The sequence below is a fragment of the Rhinolophus sinicus genome, chromosome 7 (genome assembly GCF_057876585.1).
Source record: "Rhinolophus sinicus isolate RSI-liver-muscle chromosome 7, RSI-T2T, whole genome shotgun sequence".
NCBI lineage: Eukaryota > Metazoa > Chordata > Mammalia > Chiroptera > Rhinolophidae > Rhinolophus > Rhinolophus sinicus.
The window spans coordinates 21,403,653-21,420,459 of record NC_142507.1 but is presented as its reverse complement, the minus strand read 5'-3'; the positions used below and the strand labels follow the sequence as shown (position 1 = coordinate 21,420,459).

The 16,807-nt window shown below is 38.9% G+C and overlaps 1 pseudogene; it reads left to right on the top strand.

Annotated features, from left to right (window-relative positions):
• The first annotated feature begins 3,748 nt into the window (after positions 1 to 3,748).
• On the top strand, positions 3,749 to 5,159 carry LOC109434264 (DDB1- and CUL4-associated factor 13 pseudogene; annotated as a pseudogene).
• Positions 5,160 to 16,807: the final 11,648 nt, after the last annotated feature.

The window sequence follows — 16,807 nt, the reverse complement described above, 5'->3', positions numbered from 1 at the left end:
CCTTGAGTGTTCACTGTGCACAGTAACTTTCTTCCAAAGAGTACAGTATGGAAAGGGGGAAAGGTAACTTGACAGTGAAGAAACCTGACAAACACTACCTCAGCCAGGTGATAAAAGTCAACATCAACAGTGATTAGTTTTGTTGATAGTGTGTTAATATGATATGATGAAATGGCACTCTATCTTTGTGGTTTTCCTCCCCAAAATCCATAATCCCAGTCTACTATTAGAAAAACATCAGACACATTCCAATGGAGGGGCATCTTACAATATACCCAACCAGTAACTTTCAAAACCATTAAGTTAATCAAAGACAAAGAGTCTGAGAAAGTGCCACAGCCAGGAGAAGCCTAAGGAGACCTGATAGCTAAATAATATGTGGCAATCTGGATGGAATCCTGGAAGAGAAAAACGACGTTAGGTAAAAATGAAAGAAATCTGAATAAAGTGGGGTTTTTAGTTAATAGTAACATATCAGTACTAGTTCATTAGTTATGACAAATGTACCATACTAATGGAATGGTAATAGGGTAATAATAGGAGCAACTGGACGCAAGGCATATGAGAATTTGCTGTACTATCCCTGCAATTTTTCTGTAAATCTATAACTGTTCTAAAAATATAGTTTATTTACAACAACAAAAAGGTAAACAAGTCTGTTCCTGGTACCACGAAGCCAGAGTTACCATTCTGTCCTTCACCTTTACCCAACATCTCAGAGTTACATTATGTTACATTATTTAAAAAGTCCACGTTTGTTTCTATTGTAAATTCTTATTCATAAAGGCAGAACTTCATTAAGAACACAAATTGAAGAGAATATTCTTACCCGAATTCTGGAAAACACAAAATACCAAATCAACCCCTGACAACAGGCTTAAAAAGCTTGGTAGTCAATTTTAATCAATTCCCTCGGGGACAGCGCCATCTAGGGTTACCTCGCATAAAGGAACCAACGGTCGTTCTGGTTACTTCTCTTTTGCCCGAAAATGCATTACCTTAAATACTATTTCCAAACTGAAAAAAGTAAAGAAACTGAAGCATTTATCCCCCAAGAAAGCACCCGAAGAAAGTGCTCATAAGCTCACATAACGAGTAACCAAATGGAAATAACTTGGTTTCATTTACAACGCCAGCCTAGAATCTGTATATAAAATACCTACTTCTATTTTCAAAAATTCAATCCACAACTAATGTGCATGAAAAAGATTTTATCAGAATACAAACTCACAGAAAGTGTAATAATATGATCACTTTTTAAAAGTTACAAAACAACTTAAACCTTATAAGACAACAGATCTCAATTCTAAGTGTCAGTTTCAGAACGGTAAAATTATAAGTTAATATTTAACTTATTTAACTTTAAACAAACACACATAAACTTTCCTTCTTTAATAAATTTATGTTTATTTAATATCATGTTGTTATTCATAAAGTTTTATGCCTTTATTAAGAATAAATAGTAAAAGAGGGGAAAATGAGCTCAGTTAAGGTCTAAAACATCTCAATTGAAAAACTTCAAATAATTAGTCAATATATATTGGTTTTGCACCGAATGATTTTTTGAAATATGTCATAAAAGGAAAGAAACACAGCTGAAATAATTGGCACCTTCCAGCTGCAGATAACCAAAGTAGTAGTTTGCCTACAATGTAAATGGCAAAAACTTACTCCCTCCTCCCCCCATGTCCCCACCAAATTTCCTATATACTTGGCATATAGAATAGGCTGGAAAAAAACCCACTTCAGTTATTACAGTAGTCCTCCCTCTTTACCCATGATTTCACTTTCTTTGGTTTCAGTTATCCACAGTCAACTGTAGTCTGAAAATACTGTATGAAAATTTTCAGAAATAAACAATTCACAGGTTTTAAATTGCCCACAGTTCTGAGTGGTGTGATGAAATCTCAATTATCTTGCTCCATCCAGCCCTCAACTTGGATCATCCCGTTGTTCAGTGTCTCTATGTTGTAGAGACACTTAGTAGCCATGTGGGTTATCAAATCGACTGTTCAGGTACAACACAGTGCGTGTGTTCAAGTTGCCTTTATTTTATTTAATAATGGCTCCAAAGCACACAAGTAGTGATGCTGGCAATTTGGATGTGCCAAAGAAAAACTGTTAAGTGCTTCCTTAAGTGAAAAAACTGCAGTCACACAACAGCCTAGCCAACTGTCCCCCCGTGTCTTTCCTTAAGGAAAGAAGAGTCTGTGAGGCTGTGCCTTTCTGGGACTCTGTTCCATCCTTGCGTTTACACCTTATGTGTCTCTGTCTGGTCCCCAAAAGATGGTTTGCAGCCAAAGACGGGTAAGATATCTCAAAGGAGATACAACCTAAGCCAGGCAGAACTGAGTGAGGACCCCCAATGAGTTGCCTTAGAAAAATATGGGAAGGGGCCTTGCCTCCCTTTCCCCCTGCCTGGGAAAAGCCATTGCTGGCTCTGGCTTTTCCCTGGCACCTGTTTGTGAGTGAAGTCACGAAGACAATAAAGATCAGTTCTCTCCACTTATCTCAACGGAACTGTTACAATATGAGAGACTTGACACTGAGAAGGTACATACCTTAATGAAGACATCATGGGACCTTGTGTTTTGGCTGTTGACAGACAAAGGGTGATTGGAATTTTCTGCTATGATGTATGAGTCTCACAGACCGTGTAAGAAACAATGTTAGTTTCTTGTATTTGTATACCTATCAATAAAAACCGTTAGTCAGCCTTATTCTGGGCTCCAGTCCTCTGAGACTGAGAGACCCCTGGCCTTCGGAGAGATTTAACTGCATTAAGTCTCTGTTTGCTTCTTTCTTAAAAACTTAACCCAAGCCGCTCCTTCTCGCACCCTCACAAGCCCGTGTTGTGCTGGACGCGACAGAAAACGAGTATGCTGAGTTTGTTTAGATCTACAATAAAAACGAATCTTCTATCCATGAAATTGTGAAGAAGGAAAAAGAAATCAGAGCTAATTTTGTTGTCGCACCTCAAACATTATGGCAACAGTGCTTGATAAATACTTAGTTAAGATGGAAAAGACATTAAATCTGTGGATAGAAGACCTCAACAGAAAACAAATTCCAATTGACAGTAACATGTTGGGCCAGAAAATATTGAGCCTGTACAAAGACTTCAGCAAGGGATCACCTAAAATTCATGACACCAAGTCATCTACTGCAAGTAAGCGGGTTACAGAGATTCAGGAGAAGGTTTGGAGTAAAAAAATATAAAAATTACTGGAGAGAGAGAGAGAGCCCACATTCACATAACTTTTTTGTTATATATGTTGTTCTATTTGTTGTATTTTATTATTGTTATTGCTATTAATCTTTCATGGTGCTTAATTTATCAATTAAACTTTGTCATAGATATGTCTGTATAGGAAAAGACATAGCATATATAAGGTTCAGTACTATCCACAGTTTCAGGCAACCACTGAGCGTCTTGGAATATATACCACATAAATAAGAACGGATTACTGTAATTTGAATGACACTTCTTGCCCTCTCTGACCACAAAGACATGTTAAGATAGGCCCTTGAAGTAATTATTTCCATCACACTTTGGATTAAGGGGTACAGCCTTGTTTTAAGAAGTCATCTTGCAGGTAACATTGGTTTTTGTTTTTGTTTTTCAGATTTCACTAAGATTTAGTTGGTAGAGAGCTTAAAGGCTCTGATAACAATTTATCCAGGTTATAATCTATCCTTGTTTTTTTGTTTGTGTTTTTTCTCACATAAAAACTTCCCTTAGGTTTGAGGCTTAAAAGTTTTCCTGAGAGAATTCGCCAGAGGAGGCGGCGATAACCAGACCTGGAGGGAAAGACTCGTGGAGTTGGGGAGAACTGGCTCCCAAGATGAAGGTGAAAATGCTGAGCCGAAACCCAGACAACTATGTCTGTGAAACCAAGATGGACTTACAGTGAATTTCAAGAAACTATGATCTTACCTTACATCCTTTTGAGGTCCCACAAGAATGCATAAGAGCTTTAAATGCTACCAAACTGGAATACGTATTTGCAAAACCATTCCTTGCTTCTCTAGATGGTCACCGAGATGGAGTCAATTGCTTGGCAACGCATCCAAAGAGCCTGGCTATTGTCCTTTCTAGGGCATGTAATGGAGCAGTTAGAATTTGGAACTTGACTAAATGAAACTATCCTAAAATACAAGCACATGAAGGTTTTGTGTGCGGAATATGTACTCGCTTTTGTGGGACTTCCTTTTTTTACTGTTGGTGATGACAAAACTGTGAAGCAGTGGAAAATGGATGGACCAGGTTTTGGAGAAGAGGAAGAACCATTGCATACAATATTAGGGAAGACAATGTATACAGGAATTGATCATTATTGGAAAGAAGGTGTTTTTGACACACGTGGACAGCAAATAGACATTTGGGATGAACCTGGGGATTTGACAGTATAAGTAGTGTTAAGTTTAATCCAGTTGAGACATTTCTCTTGGGAAGTTGTGCTTCTGACAGGAACATAGTACTATATGATATGGGGCAAGCTACTCCTCTGAGAAAGGTCATCTTAGACATGAGAAGAAATACAATTTGTTGGAACCCAATGGAAGCTTTCATTTTCACTGCAGCAAATGAAGATTACAACTTACATACTTTTGACATGCATGCACTGGACACTCCTGTAATGGTCCACATGGATCATGTTTCCACAGTACTTGATGTGGGTTATGCCCCCACTGGGAAGGAGTTTGTGTCCACCAGTTTTGATAAATCTATTTGAATCTTTCCTGTGGATTAAAGCAGAAGCAGGGAAGTCTATCACACAAAAAGAATGCAACACGTTATCTGTGTAAAATGGACTTCTGATAGCAAGTACATTATGTGTAGATCTGATGAAATGAACATTTCTGTGTAAAGCTAATTCTTCTGAAAAACTGGGTGTGCTTACATCAAGAGAAAAAGTAGTCAAAAATTATAACCAGAAGTTGAAGGAGAAATTTCAATATCATCCTCATATAAAATGAATTACTTGTCACCGCCATCTACCAAAATCTATCAGATGCAAATCTATGAGATTCAAGAACAGCACATCATGAAAGAATCTCATTGACGAAAAGAAGTGAATCATCTCAAACATAGCAAGCCTGGATCTGTGCCGATTGCGTTAGAGAAGAAGAAACACATAGTGGCAGTTGTGAAATAATATTTGGTATTCCTACCAATACTGATGTATAATTATTTGTTATGTTTTGATTTGTAAACTACAAATAAAAATACAGTTGACCCTTGAACAACACAGGTTTGAACTGACTGGGTCCATTTATATGTGGATTTTTTTCAATAAATACACAGTTTGCCTTCTGTATTCCTAGGTTTTGCATACATGGATTCAACCAACCATGGATCAAAAACAGTATTTTCTTTCCCAAGGTTGAGAATCTGCGAATGCAGAGGGTTGACTGAAGTTATATGTGGATTTTCGACTGTCCAGTGGGTCGGCGCCCCTAACCTCCGCATTGTTCGGGGATCAACTGTACTGGCTTTCAGTATAACAAACAATTTAATTATATGCATAGACCTTTATTGTGGCTCATTTTAACTACCCTGAAATACTATTCTTTAAAAGTTGTCCTGGTTCATAAGACTATCCAATATTTTATCCTTGATCTGCTTTCTTACAAATAATACAGTATTTGCAAACTAACTTATTTTTTCTGTTAGAAATTGCAGATATACTTTTGCTCTGATCTATTATTGTAGACACTATACATTTAAATTTACATTTAAGACCAAACATCTCTTGTGTTACCTTTAATATTACTTTGAATAATTATTGCAATGATTCTTCCTAAGATTTCATATAACATGTAAAAGAATTAAGTCAAAACTTTTTTCAGTTGAATTTATTGTCTGTCCTTTATTCATATTTGGCTTTTTGAGACTTTAAAGATGATCAGCCTGCATTTATGTAACTTTTATAATTGATAATTACAATTTATGGTCAAGTCACAATAATAAACATCCTTTCTCTCAACATTGTAAAAAAAAAAAAGTTTTCCTGAAATGGGCAACCTACAATTTGCCCCATTGTATTAGTTGATGTCTTTGCCCTGAAAATATTAAATCTGTACAGCTACTAAAAACAAAACAAAACAGAAACCAGTGACAGCAGAAAATGTTCTGAAATGTAAAATACACAGCAGAGTTGCAGAATATTTTATCCTAAAAGGTTTAGCCTCAAGAGAACTATGTAGTAATGCATCACAGTACAATTTGGACATTGCTTCTGACTGATAAGCATGGTGATGACTGGGAATTGTCTCCCCTTCTTACCTGGAAGCCTGTACCTCCCTCCCCCATTTCAATCCACTCCGGGCTCATGGCTGTAAGGAGCACAAGCCAGGTGCCTTTGCACTGTCCAGCATCCTGGGTCAGCCATGTTTTTTTTTGCTCTCCAGGCCTCATCTTATCCACGGTCACACTTACAAGACGGAACAAAAAAGTTGGTTTTCCCCTGGTACAGAAAGAGAAAGCCATATACTTTTCCTGGTGATAGAAATGAACAGAAAGTGAAGCTGTCCAAGGAAGTGATAATTCTGAAGCAGAAGATAAGAATTTGGGGAAAAGTCAAGGGTCTGATTTGACAATGGCTCTGGTCTGTATGGGAATCTCTGTAGAAACAAGAAGCAGCAATTCACAATGCTCTGCCTATGAGGCTCTAAACAGTGCAAATAATGGGAACATGACTTAAGAGTATGTGCACAAGAAACAGATGGCCCACAACAGAGTGGTTGGGCAGAAGACACAAGAAGTCTTGGGGACAAAGGCCTAGGGTCTTCCTCCTGCCACCTTATGCTGGTGAACAAGTATTTTAAGTCCTTAGGGAACATTTTCCTTTCACAATGTGAACTTGTCAGAACTACGATCACCATTTGGTCATGTTGCTTTGCTTCCTGAGCTGTAGCAGGCCAAGGGACCAGCAAATGTTCAGCAGAGACAAAAACTGCCTGTGTTATAAGAAGACGTCTCATGACACCCCAGACCCCAGAAGAAAAAGAGAGTCTGCATTTTATGATGACCAAAGACAGACAGACTTTTATTACATGTCAATGCAGTTTTTATGATTCTGAAGATTCAACATTTTTCTTTTTCATACTCTAGGACATTTTTTTTTTTTTTAACAGGACTTTTTGGGGAACAGTGTGCACTTTCAGGACTTTTCTCCAAGTCAAGTTGCCGTCCCTTCAATCTTAGTTGTGGAGGGTTCTGTTCAGCTTCAAGTTGTTGTTCTTTCAGTCTTAGTTGTGGAGGGCACAGCTCAGCTCCAGGTCCAGTTGCCATTGCTAGTTGCAGGGGGCACAGCCCACCATCCCTTGCGGGAGTCGAACCGGCAACCTTGTGGTTGAGAGGACATACTCCAACCAACTAAGCCATCCGGGAGCTCAGCGGCAGCTCAGCTCAAGGTGCCATGTTCAATTTTAGTTGCAGGGGGCGCTGCCCACCATCCCTTGCGGGACTCGAGGAATTGAACTGGCAACCTTGTGGTTGGGAGCCCACTGGCCCATGTGGGAATCGAACCGGCAGCCTTCGGAGTTAGGAGCACGGAGCTCTAACCGCATGAGCCACCAGGCTGGCACCCTCTAGGACATTTTAAAGAAAATATCGAGTTACTATCATCAGTCTACTAAAATCTTGGGATATGGTGCATTTCTTTTTGAATCTGTATCATAAATGCTTTGTACGGGCCAGCCTGGTGGCTCAGGCGGTTAGAGCTCCATGCTCCTGACTCCGAAGGCTGCCAGTTCGATTCCCACATGGACCAGTGGGCTCTCAACCACAAGGTTGCCAGTTCGATTCCTCGACTCCCACAAGGGATGGTGGGCAGCGCCCCCTGCAACTAAAAATTGAACACGGCACCTTGAGCTGAGCTGCCGCTGAGCTCCCGGATGGCTCAGTTGGTTGGAGCACGTCCTCTCAACCACAAGGTTGCCGGTTTCGACTCCCGCAAGGGATGGTAGGCTGTGCCCCCTACAACTAGCAACGGCAACTGGACCTGAACCTGGAGCTGAGCTGCGCCCTCCACAACTAAGACTGAAAGGACAACAACTTGAAGCTGAATGGCACCCTCCACAACTAAGATTGAAAGGACAACAACTTGACTCGAAAAAAAGTCCTGGAAGTACACACTGTTCTCCAGTAAAGTCCTGTTCCCCTTCCCCAATAAAAAAAAAATCTTAAAAAAAAAATGCTTTGTACTGTAATTGTTTTCTCAGATTTAAAGGCTTTCAACCATCTTAAAATCTTAGCATCAAGGAGGTTGGCACGTAAACTAAATTAATATTCAGAAATCAATTGCATTTGTATACACCGATAATAAACTATCAGAAGGAGAAATCAAGAAAGCAATCCCATTTACAATTTTTTCAAAAACAATAAAATACCTAGGAATGAATTTAACCAATATAGTAAAAGACCTGTAGTCACAAAATTATAAGACACTGAAGAGAGAAATCAAACAAGATACAAATAAATGGAAACACATGCCATGTTCATGGATAGGAAGAATTAAAATAGTTAAATTGTCAATATATAGATTCAATGAATTCCTATCAAACTACCAATGACATTTTTCTCAGAAATAGAACATGTAATCCTAAAATTTATATGGAACCATAAAAGATCCCAAATAGCCACAGCAATTTTGAGAAATAAGAACAAAGTGGGAGGTATCACACTACACAACATCAAATCATACTACAAGGCTACAGTAATCAAAACAGCATGGTACTGGCATAAAAACAGACACATAGATCAATGGAACAGAATAGAGAGCCCAGAAACAAATCCATTCATATATGGTCATTTAATCTATGACAATGGAAGCACCAATTTACATTGGGATAAAGACAGTCTAATAAATGGTGCTGAGAAAACTGGACCGACACATGCAAAAAAAAAATGAAGCTGGACCACCTCCTTATGCCATATATGAGAACAAATTCAAAATGGATTAAAGACTTAAATGTAAGACCCGAAACCATAAAACTCCTAGAAGAAAATCTAGTGAGTAAATTTGCAGACATTACCCTGAGTAATATTTTTACTGATATATCCGTTTGGGCAAGGGAAGCAAAAGAAAAAATAAACATATGGGATTACATCAAACTTAATTTTTTTCACAGAATAGGAAACCATCAATAAAACAAAAAGACATCTTACTGAATGGGAAAAGATATTTGTCAATGATACACCTGATAATAGGTTAATATCCAAAATTTATAAAACACTCATTCAGCTCAACACCAAAAAAAACAAGCAACTCAATTAAAAAATTGGCAGAGGATATGAGGAGACATTTCTCTAAAGAGGGCATACAGATCACCAACAGACATATGAAAAAATGCTCAACCTCACTAATCATCAGAGAAATGCAAATAAAAACCACAATGAGATACCACCTCACTCGGTCAGAATGGCCATCATCAATAAGTCAACAAACAACAAGTGTGCTGGCAAGGTTGTGGAGAAAATGGAACTCTGGTGCACTGTTGGTGGGATTGCAGATTGGTGCAGCCACTATGGATATCAGTATGGAGGTATTTTAAAAAACTGGAAATGGAGCTACCTTATGACCCAGCAATTCCACTCTTAAATCTCTATTCAGAGAAATCCAAGATGCTAATTCAAAAAAATATGTGCACCCCTATGTTTATTGCAGTGCTATTTACAATAGCCAAAACTTGGAAATAACCCAAGTTGTTTTCCATCGGTAGATGACTGGATTAAGAAACTGTGGTACATTTATATAGTGGAGTATAACTTGGCTTTAAAGAAGAATGAAATCTTACCATTTGCAACGATATGGATGGACCTAGAGAACATTATGCTAAGTGAAATAAGTTAGTCGGAGAAAGACAAATACCATATGATCTCACTTATATGTGGAATTGAAAGAACTGAATAAATAAGCAAAATAAACAGAAACAGTCTCAGAGATATAGAGGAAAAACTGATGGCTGCTAGAAGGGAGGGGTTTGGGGATGAGAGAGAAGGGGAAGGGATTAGACAGCATAAATTGGTAACTACAATATTGCCACAGGGATATGAAAGACAGTTTGGGGAATATAATTGATAATGTTGTAAAGATTTTGTAGCGTGTCAGATGGGAACATGTCTTATTAGGGAGACCACTTCATGGACGGTGTAGATGCTTGACTACTGCACTGTACACCTGAACCTGAAGTTGAATAGTAATGAATGTCAACTATAATATATATGTATTAATATATATATATATATATAGTCACAGGATATGGAGTGTAGCATAGGGAATAGAGTCAATGGAATTTTAATAGATATATACAATGTCAGAGGGAAAATAGATTGGGGAGGGGGGGTTATCACTTTGTGAGGGGCAAACTATCTAACTATTGCATTGTTTTGTATACCTGAAATTAATAAGATAAAAAAAGGCATAACTGAGCAACTTGCAAAGCAATCAGAAATAAATATGGATGTAATTGAGCGACTTGCAATGCACCACAAATAAATATTACTAATTAAAAAAAAAGAATGGTGAGTCCTTGGGTGAAGAAGATCGAATTCATCTCCCAGACAGCAGAGGAGTGCCAGCCAGGTGCCAGAAGAAGTGCCCCATTAGGCAGAGACGTGGGAGCAGGCCCATGGGCATGCTGGGCAGGGGGCTCACCTGCAGTGACCTGTAGGTTCTGCGGGACTATCTGTCACTATCCATGGAGGGCAAAAGTGACAGCTGTTACTGGATTGCATTAGTTAAACCTCACCTGTAGACTGAGGATACTGCCATCCACCTCACAAGGCTATATTCAGGAGTCAATGAGCTACTGTGTGTGAAGACATTTGGTACAATGTCTGGCACAGAATAGACACTCAAAAAAGATTTTATTTTTCAGAGCTCAGAAAATGAGATCAGGATACTTTCAAGTAAGAAATGTAGGCATCCAATAGGCATATTCCAGGTATTAGGTGGGGTTCCCGCCAACTGCGATATGATTTTCCCACTCTCCCACGAGGAAAACAAGAGCTCTCAAGCCATGACACAGTGGACACTTTCTATTCCCCTGTACCTTAAACCCAAGCCAACTCCCTGATCTCCCCTTTCTTCTTTGCCAAGGGTCCCAAAAATGCTTTCCTTTCGATAGCAGCCACCACTGGGTCTCTTCTTTGGGCGGTTTGTCCTCCAAAACAGGATTCTCTTCAGCTCCCATTTTCTTGCTCTCTCCAAAGATGAATATAAGGCCATTTCTTCTTTAAGGATTTCTTACCATAGAGAAATAGACACTATGAAATAAGAAGTCACAAAGCCCTGACATAGTGGCCCCTGGCCCTCTATTGTTCAAATCCTGAGTCAACAAATAGAAGCCTGAGTGGGCTTTTGCTCTCCCTTTGCATGTTCCTGAGAGTGGGGTTTCAGCAGAGATCTCACCCACTCACTCCCAATATCAAAAGGATGGTGGATTTAGTCAACTTTTCTTTGAGGAATGTCCTTTCATCATGGTTATATGTTGATTTAAAAATAAATGAAAATTATAGACAATAAAAGCATTTCTTTGTTGATTAAACGGAGTAGGATTTCAATTTTAAGGCAACTCCTCATCATTTTTGTGTTTGTTTACGGTAGCTTCAGTAGCGTCAAGAATTGCTTACTGAGTTTGCAAAATTTTATACATAACTGTAATTATAAAGATATCCCTTAAGGTCGAGTAGATTTAAAATACTTTCATGACTTTCAGTGCCCTCGGTAGGTAAGTTGAAGTCACAGATTTATAATTGAATGAGGTCTGAAGTATAAGTCACTGCAGGTGTGAACACATTCCCCACTGATTGCGCAGGCAGATTAATGACCTAGGGGCTATTTTATTAAAATTTCAAGTAAAAACACCCCAAAAACCAAAAACTCCCTCAGGAAATTTCTTCAAAGTTGCAGTTAAATTGTGCAATGATTCAAATTTGCTGTAATAAATTTCATACCAATCCTAAATCCCTCGGATTAATAAAAACATATAAAGATACATTGTGCTGTAAGTGAGTTCTGGAACTTCCTGAAGAACTGTAGAGACATTATTAAAGACAGGGTGGATGGAGAGGGCAAAGAACCTGACGTCTGGTGTAATGCCACCAGGGGGCCAGGCAGTGGCAGGGTAGGATGCTGTGTTCTCTAGACCCAGCAAAACAGCAAAGGAAAAGGAATGGCACAGCACCTGTGTTTAGAAGGACCTGGGGAAATGGAATCTGGGACTTCTGTTATGATTCCCCTTGGTTCTCAAGAAGGTCCAGTTAGGAGAAGAAGAGAGCTGAACCTGATTCCAGATTTATTTCATTATTAGAATGTACTGCTATTATCCTCCACAACACCTGTGGAGCTTCGAGGGAAGTAAGAAAGAGAGAGAAAATAAGCAAAGCAATCAGCCCCACTCAGTGGGGCTGCTTCTCTTCTGTCAACATCCAGGACATCCAGACCATGGATCTCCAAGGAAGGAGAGCCCCAGGAGATATGGAAGGAAAGGAATAGAGGGAGCTGGTTCAGTTTGCACTCTTGGTTCTCTGACCTGTTTTAAGTAAAGTGGTCTTACACTGCTTTTGTTAAAAAATCTGCTAATTATTGGGGTATAATTTTAAAGGTACAATTTGATGAATTTTCACAGGTCTATGCCATCATCTAACCACCATTACAACCAAGATGTAGAACATTTCCATTATCCCAAAACACTCCCTAATGTTCCTTTGCACCTCTGCACCCACCTATGCCCCCAGGCAACTGCTGATCTACCTTCTGTCATCATAGTTTTGTCTTTTCTAAAATCTCACATAAATGAAATCATATGGTACAAAGACTTTTTGCTTTGTTTTTAGAGGATGAATTACCTTGTGGGCTTACCTGTCCCTCCCTGCATCCCTGTTGCCCTGAGTAGTTGTCAGGGTTCTGGCAAGTCCACCTGTATGGCAACAAAAGTTCTCCAGTCATGTTGACAGCTGACTATATGTACTGCAAGGTCAGTAGAGGATCCTTACTGTGCACCATAGAGTAGATGAGGGTCTTGCATATTCATCAGAAGGGAGCAACTAGAAGACTTTCTAGGACTATCAGAGCATAAATTGGGTGACTCTTCACTCTGTCTTTCAAAGACCTCCCTTCCCACCCAGGTGTGAGAAAGAAAAGAGTAGTGTGTGGGCACAGGAAATCCCATCCTGACACAGGTATTTCTCAATGATGGAAAGAGGCACCAAAAACCATGATAAAGTTTAGATCAGAGTGTGTGTCCACATGGTGGGGGAAGGAATAAAATCCCAGCACATAAGTTGGGGTTATTTGTTTGATTTTCCCCAAATTCCACATCAACTTAAATTATCTTCAAATAAAGTACTTTTTGTTTCTTTTTTAAAAACTTTTATTTATTTGTGTTTTTCCAGGGCCCATCAGCTCCAAGTCAAGTAATTGTTTCAATCTAGTTGTGGAGGGCACAGCTCACAGTGGCCCATGTGGGGATTGAACCAGAAATTTTGTTGTTAAAAGCACCGTGCTCTAACCAACTGAGCTAATGGCCCGCACCCAGAACTTTTTTTTTTTTAATTTTCTTTTTTTTTTTAAGGAGGGCGCAGTTCACAGTGGCCCATGCAGGGATCGAACCTACAACCTTGGTGTTATTAGTACCACACTCTAACCAACTGAGCTAACCAGCCACCCCCAAATAAAGTACTTTTCAAAAGACTTATCCTGGGTGGGAGGAAAATGTTACCTTAGTACTAAATCCATGAGGGGTCATTGGGAGCTGAGGAAAAGAGAGTGATGTCATCTGAAGAGCACTTTGGCAGATAGCCAGGAGGGAAGCTTGGCCAAATACAGGCCCCAATGTCAGGGCACCAGCCCAGTCCTCAAAAAAGAGCAAATACCCCTTGGGCTGAGATAGATGCAACCTGGGGGCTGGGGATGGGGATGAGGAACTATGTGAGAGAAGGAAAAAAAAGAAGGGACCCTTGATAAAATCAGATTATTCAAGTTCTTACAAATGTAACTTCTTCCAAGAGGGAGTCAATAGAGAGACCCAGAAAGCAAGGAATTTTGTTTGTTTGTTTTGTTTGTTTCAATCTCCCCTAAAGAAGGAGATAGAGATTAATATTTCTGGTCTGTTAGGTACTGTGTTAAGTGCTTTATGTTCATGTTCTCATCAACAAGAAAAAAACAAATTATAAATATTTTCCTTTTTCTTTTTTTTTTTTTTTTTTTTTAGAAGGGAGGAGCTGGCATGGGAATGAAAAGAAAAGGAGTCTTTAAAAAAAAGTAAAAGTAGGGCTGGCCTGGTGGCTCATTCGGTTGCAGCCCTGTGCTCCTAACACCGAAGGCTGCCGGTTCGATTCCCACATGGGCCAGTGGGCTCTCAACCACAAGGTTGCTGGTTCAACTCCTTGACTCCCGCAAGGGATGGTGGGCTGTGCCCCCTGCAACTAACAATGGCAACTAGACCTGGAGCTGAGCTGCGCCTTCCACAACTAAGATTGAAAGGACAAAAATTTGACATGAAAAAAGTTCTGGAAATACACACTGTTCCCCAGTAAAGTCCTGTTCCCCTTCTTCAATAAAATCTTAAAAAAAAAAAAAAGTAAAAGTAGAAGAGTAAGAAGAGGATGGAGAAATCTACCGTGTTTCCCAAAAAATAAGACCTAGCCGGATGATCAACTCTAATGAGTCTTTTGGACAAAAAAGGAATATAAGACCCAGTCTTATTTTACTACCAGGTCTCATGTAATATAATATAATATAATATAATATAATATAATATAATATAATATAATATAATATAATATAATATAATATAATATAATATAGAGTTTTATATTAATTTTTGCTCCAAAAGATGCATTAGAGCTGATGGTCCGGCTAGGTCTTATTTTTGGGGAAACATGGTAATAGTTTATAAGGCAGCCCGGTCAGGGCAGGCATGCTCTGATGCACTACTATGTGTTAGCTAAATCAATTCAATAACATCCACCAATGAACAATAGAATTTTTAGATCCAACTTGGGGAAGGTTGAGGTTTTTTTCAGGGTAATTACAGAAAAAAGGGTGCTCAAGATTAACCCTGCCACTCACTTCCAGAATCACATAAGAGTCATACTAAGCCAACTAAGTCAAGACAAGAGATATCTGGGAAATTTAAGGGCATTCATATACAAGGGGGGAAATGAGTAAGGTGTCAAGACATTTGTTAGTGCTAATTTTTAATGGGAAGTATAATTAATTGCAAAGTTAATGTCCCTATACATAGATTAAATAATGTCATTTACTATATAGCTCACTATGTAAAATGTTTAGCCTCTTTGATCTGACCTGAATAAACAAATGATGATGGCATGTTCATTTGTGGACAGGTCCATAGGATACAGACCTTCTATAACACACTGTGGAAGCTCTGAATTCTAGGAAATAAAACTTCCCTCTTAGCTTCCATAAAAAGAGAATACTTCTTCTTTGGCACCTTCTTAACCTGGTTCAGATTTCTGACTGATGTCAAATAGCATTTCAGTACAAGTAATGCATGACAGAAAAGAGAGTACTGAACTTTATCCAATGATTCTATCTATATCTGAATCATTGCTCATGTAAGTGGTGAAGCTATTTCAGTGTGAAAGTAAATACATTCCCTATCAAACCCAGCAGGTCGTTCACTTGTTTGGATGCTACTTGTCTCAGGTCATAGCTTTCATCATTAATCCTCCATCAGTCTCTGAGAAAGTTCATGTAACATCTCCATTTTTACCTTTAACACTTTTATGCACAGCACACATCAGATCCAAATGTAAAACACAATCACATTATCTTTTCCACCCTAAAGCCTTATGCTGGTAGACAGAAAACTTAAATTACAAAGGTGTTTTTTTTTAAAAAAAATTACAAGGGATGGAAGCATTTGACATCTTGCTTCCTAGTAACTATTATCAATTTGGGTTCAAATAAACTCTTGTAAAAATTCTCTAAAGAAAATTACAAGGGATTATAGAAATCTCAGCACATCACAGTGCTTGCGCAATGGCTTAGAAACCCTCATCTGAAGGTAAGTACAATTTGTCTGAAATTAACATAGTCACTCCAGCTTTTAAAGTTAGTCTTAATAATGATATATGTTTTTCCATCCTTTTACTGTTTATATATATGAGGGTTTTAAAATATAGTGTAGTAATAGAAAATCTGAGGTATAGTAAAGCCGATAGATCAGGAGACAATTGCCATTAAAAAGATAGTTTGTTATAGTCCTCAAGCTGAGGGAGCACACAATGCCATGGTGGGCCACACTGGGAAGCAATCATGAGGTAAAGAGATAGGGAAACTGTGGGTTCTCGGGAAGGAAACAACAAAAAAGGGCAAGCAGGTTTAGGACTGAATAATTTCATTGGGTTCTGGGGCATAGGGGCACCTGGCCCTGGTGATTAGAGAAAGGGGATAATGACCCAGAAGATGAGAACCAAATAAAAGAAGTGCTTGGGAGTGTGGACTGTGGACTGATTGGCTTGTATTTGAAAAGCACACTCCTCTAGGGGCAGGCAATGAGGGAGGCAGGAAGTCAAGGCAAAGTGACTCAGGCATATTATCAGGTTGTCTAGAATAAGACATGTCCAGTATGTACATGTAGGGCATATGATGAATCATCAAGTTTATAGAAGCTAGAAACATGGTCAATATATTGACTCTTAATTTTTTAATTTTATTTTATTGGGGAATATCAGGGAACTGTGTGTTTCTCCAGGGCCCATCAGTTACAAGTTGTTATCCTTCCATCTAGTTGTGGAGGGCTCAGCTCAGCTCCAAATCCAGTTGCC